The sequence below is a fragment of the Panthera onca genome, chromosome A2, assembly GCF_046562875.1.
Source record: "Panthera onca isolate mPanOnc1 chromosome A2, mPanOnc1 haplotype 2, whole genome shotgun sequence".
NCBI classification, from domain to species: Eukaryota; Metazoa; Chordata; class Mammalia; order Carnivora; family Felidae; genus Panthera; species Panthera onca.
Genome location: NC_138340.1, coordinates 96,935,482 through 96,940,030, shown reverse-complemented (window position 1 = coordinate 96,940,030; position 4,549 = coordinate 96,935,482). Strand labels below are relative to the sequence as shown.

The following is a 4,549-nucleotide window of genomic DNA, read 5'->3' as shown; positions in this document are numbered from 1 at the left end:
CTGAACTGAAGTCAGACACTTAGTGACTGAACCATCCAGGCACCCCTTGGAAGTACAGTTGAAAGGAGAGGTATTGGATAGCTTAAGGTTCCTGAAAAGGAAAAGGCCTGTGTGGAAGAGCACAAGCGAAATTATAGAGAAACTGAAGCCTCTTCAAATTGGCAGAGATGGGGAGAGTGTTGGTGTGACCCTGCCTTCCCCTGTCAACAGGTATAAAGAGTTCTCCTCCTTAAAGCAATATAGCTTAGGCGCAAAGGCTATATAAAGGTTTACTTTATACAGATAGCTTTTATAAACCAGTACTCTCCTTTGGAGTTAAAAAGATATGCACCTTTGAAACTTGATCAGAGATAGAGATATTATGGAGGCAACTTAAACTGATTTCCTTGGGATGGAGAGAAAGAAAGATTATAAAACAAATTAATATTCACCTGAGCATAGACGTGGAATAGTATCACCCCACTGATTTTAGGAAAGCTGGGAGTCACATCATTACCTCTTAGCTAACATGCCAACACAGGACTGGCCTTAATGAGCACCACTGCACTGATGTGGATTTCACCAGCCCCTCATATCCTTTTTCCTATCTCATCTCAAAATAACTGACCACAGTATGTTTCAATTAGAAAAACCTTCAGTGATCTCACTACCAACTCATTTTCTGTAATAAAAATAGCCAGAAATTTAAGGACAAGAATAATAGGTTTTCACACAGTAATTCCAACACAGCCTCTGAAAAGAAAGTTCTCAAATATTTTGAAAGCTAAGGACTTTTCTACTGTTTTCATGCAAAGGAATAAAGGTGAGAGTTTCTACCTCCAAGAACCTGGCGACAGAAACTTCTCCCTTTTCCTTCTTCTGGAGTAGGTCATCCTTCAATGTCTATTTAACACAAGAAAATGACATATTTAAACTACTTTACTACATTGTGGGGTATTCTCAGTAAATAAATTAGGTATCTAACAGATAAGCAGTATCTCATTATTACATTCAGTCTGATGAAGTTAATGCATTAAATTAGGCTCTTAACTTGTCTTTGCTTTGGGCTTCAGTCTCTGGTCAGTTAAAACTCCTACCGATCCACTTACCCATTTGTTCTTGATGGCTCAATCTTTGCTTCCTTCCCAGCTTGAGAGTGGTTGTTCAGTTACGTAGATCCTGACTTCTTGGTTCTATCCACTTGATTTCCAAGTAATTATAGATCTTTCTGCTTAGGTTGTTTACAAGTTACTTTTACCTTCATATTGAACTGTGGCTCTATGCATTCCCTAAGGAGTTATATACTCTCCATCCTCTCTATATATATTGCCTCTAATTTGAAAACTCAAATACCTACAGAGACCCAGCAGGTATCATGGACAAGAGAACTGATTGAGGGGTAAGGCAAACGAAGCCCAAGAGAGAGCAGAGAGAAAATGTCTCCTGTCTGTCTCTCATTTCTTGCAGGGCAAGCCTGAAAGCAAACTGCTTTGGCCATCTGGATTAGAATGACACCTATTTAAAGGAACTGTCTGAGAATGCTATCTGCCCAGAACTTTTAGAGTAACTTAGAGTCTCCAATGCAATGCAAAAACCCAGCTACTGGACCCAGCTACCTCATTTTCAGGAAACCTAGATTAAGCACTTGGGGCTATTTTCAGGAAATCCTGTTCCTTGTATTATACCAGGGAAGTTCCACCTTCTTTCACTATAATTGGCCCCTTGAAAAGCAAATGTACATGTCATATACAAATGTACAGACCCTAGGCACTTTACACATCCAAAGCTCGTAATGAGAGCTATGAAGTGCCAAGATAATTAAAATACACGTGCAATCTCCAAATTTCACCTATGAATTATAGACTTTTCTTTTTGATAAACCTGCTAAAAATCTTATAGGCAAGTTATTAGATCTGAGTTTTAGGTTTTGACCTCCCTAAGTCTGCCTTGGGAATGGCAATGTGTGGTGGGCTGCTTCAAAGGCAGAAAGAGCCTTAATGGTACCCTACTGACAGGTGGACATACCAGGTAGAAGTAGTACCTAGTATGCTTCCCCAGGAAAATATTCAGGACCTTAAAAAGGCAGTGGGGGACATTCTTCTAACAGAAATGTATGGTTCTAACCTTTGTTTGTTTTTGAGAGGCAACATGGTTCTTAAACTCAAAAAATCCAAAGATCATTTCTGGATTGTTTTCTATTGAAGTGGGCTCTGGATAAGATCCTTATGTGACTAAAACATTCTCCCATCCTGAGGCTCCTTTGTGGAACTCTTGAGCTCTGGACCAATTTATCAAAAGATGTGTTCTTCAGCTTTGCGCAGTGGCAGTATCGTAGCCAATGAGGTTTATCCGAGGCGCGATTATTGCTAAAAGATGTGTTCTTCAGCTTCACAAACATCCTGCTCTGTCCTGAAAACCTCAGGGCAGGGGGGCAGGTTATGGTACTGGGCCATTTTCCAGGAGAAATAACTTCACACAGGATGGGAAGAGCCCAGTGTTGATGTTCTTCATATTATTGTGCATCAGAGTCATGTGAAAGGGTAAGTGATGGTAAATGTGCATTGGAGGTTGGCTGATTTTTCTTAGATTCATTTAATCAGTCAGAGATCCAAGAGAAAATGAATAGGATAACTTAGGATAACTTGATGAGAGTTTAATAAAAGACTTTTTTTTACAAAATATGGTCAGTATATAGGGAAACCAGAAGGAATAGTGCAGGACCCTGAGGCTAAGAAGGGCAAGGAGAATTTACCACCTTGAGCCTGAAGTCAGGCGAAGAAAGGGAACACTTGTTGGAATTAGAAGGACAGAGCTAAGAAATGAGAGCCAGCTGTCAGAAGCTGAGACTTTAGAAGGAGAGACCTACCAAATCCCATAGAAAAGAGCTAGGGAAATAAATATCCTGACTTCACTTTCTTCCATGTCTCTCCTCCTTCCTTCTGGCCTCTTGCTTGTGCTACCAACGGGCAAAATCCAGTGTTCAATCTGAGTCCAGAAGACAAGGCAGAGTATATCAGAGAATGGTGAAGAATGAATATGGAGAGGCAAGGAAAGATACCCAACAAACTCACCTACCTAGCAGGGGGAAAAGAAGTGAAGGATCAGTGAGGACCTACTACATATGAAGGGTCAGTGAGGACCAATACAACAAGGCTGGAATTATAATGCCCAAAAATGCTTCAGAGCATTGGCAATAAAATCAAAACTGCCAGAGCACATGGAACTACACATGACCTGCTTAGCCTTCTTCATACGAAAGGTTCCGGAAAACTGAGGTCTCCATTCCTTTTGCCTTTGCCAAATGACCCTTCAGTTGAGCACTTTGGTATTATCCGAACCGTACAAATCAGCACATATTAGTGACAGGTGTTTGATGGTACTTGGCTGTAAGAGGAATATCCAGAGGGAGTTGATTTCTTCACATTGATGACAGAAAAGAAAATCAGGTACACAGTGTGTGACTTCGTGACTATGGACAGTGACATATATTCTAATTTCTCTGTTTTGACATCATTCTTTTTCACCTATTATGCCATTGCTTACAAGTAATAATCAGTTGCACAACTTTATTCTTACATGAATGTTCAGTTTTCTAATTTTGAGGATCCTGGTTATTTTCAAGACATTTTCTCTTTCTTTTATTCTTTCTCTCCTCTACCTCTGGTGTTAAAAAGAAATGTTTCCTGAATTTCTGTCTTCAGAGAAAAATAGTGAGGGATGGGGCTGCCTAACCTTGGAAACTCTCAGAGCTTTCCTTTTCCATCTCATGACACCTCTCTTGTCTAACCTCTCAGAGTTCGCAGAAAATAAAATGACATAACAGATGAAGAACAACTTTTTTTCCCCTAACATTTTGTTTTATTCTTATGCCTCTTTACAGGTTTCTGTATTTTCTCACTATTTCTTTCAGGGAATTGGCTGGCTCCTATTTTATTTTTATTTGTAGGTGAAGAACTTATTTTAAGATCTTATCTATTTGTATTGTGGTTAAAGAAAAGACCTACAAATGTGAGCACATGTATGTGCTCACACATGTACATACATACACACATTCACAGAGAAAAAATATGCAACCATTACTATTCTTTCTGACTGTTCGTGTATAAACGTTACTGGAAATGAAGCCAATGAATTCATATCTCGAAGCAATGGTGAGAAATAATGGCCCCTGACACCTTTAGGAGGAAAAAAATAATATAATTTGACAATAAATTCTCCTTAGGAAAGTAATGTTTTCTTTGAATTATTTTATTAACTTTCTCTTCATGAAGGATCTAAGAGTGCTTTGCTAAATACTGCTTTCCTTTGCACTACATAAAGTATAACCCTTTTAGAGAATTTTAAAGTTAATTTTCCACAATGCCCAAATTTAAAATATAAGTTACTTTGAATTGTAGAATTTCACTGTACATGTTATCTGTATAGTAATGGAAGAGAGTAATATACATTGAGTTCAATTTAATGATTACCAACTACAGTATTGTTACATAGTTTACCTACACAAGTTAACTTTCATTAAAGACTGATATTTATAGGGGCGCCTGGGTGGCTCAGTCGGTTGCATGTCCAA

General features: G+C 38.7%; 1 pseudogene; it reads left to right on the top strand.

Moving 5' to 3' along the window:
* Window positions 1-2,288: 2,288 nt before the first annotated feature.
* On the top strand, window positions 2,289-2,438 carry LOC132680027 (U4 spliceosomal RNA; annotated as a pseudogene).
* Window positions 2,439-4,549: the final 2,111 nt, after the last annotated feature.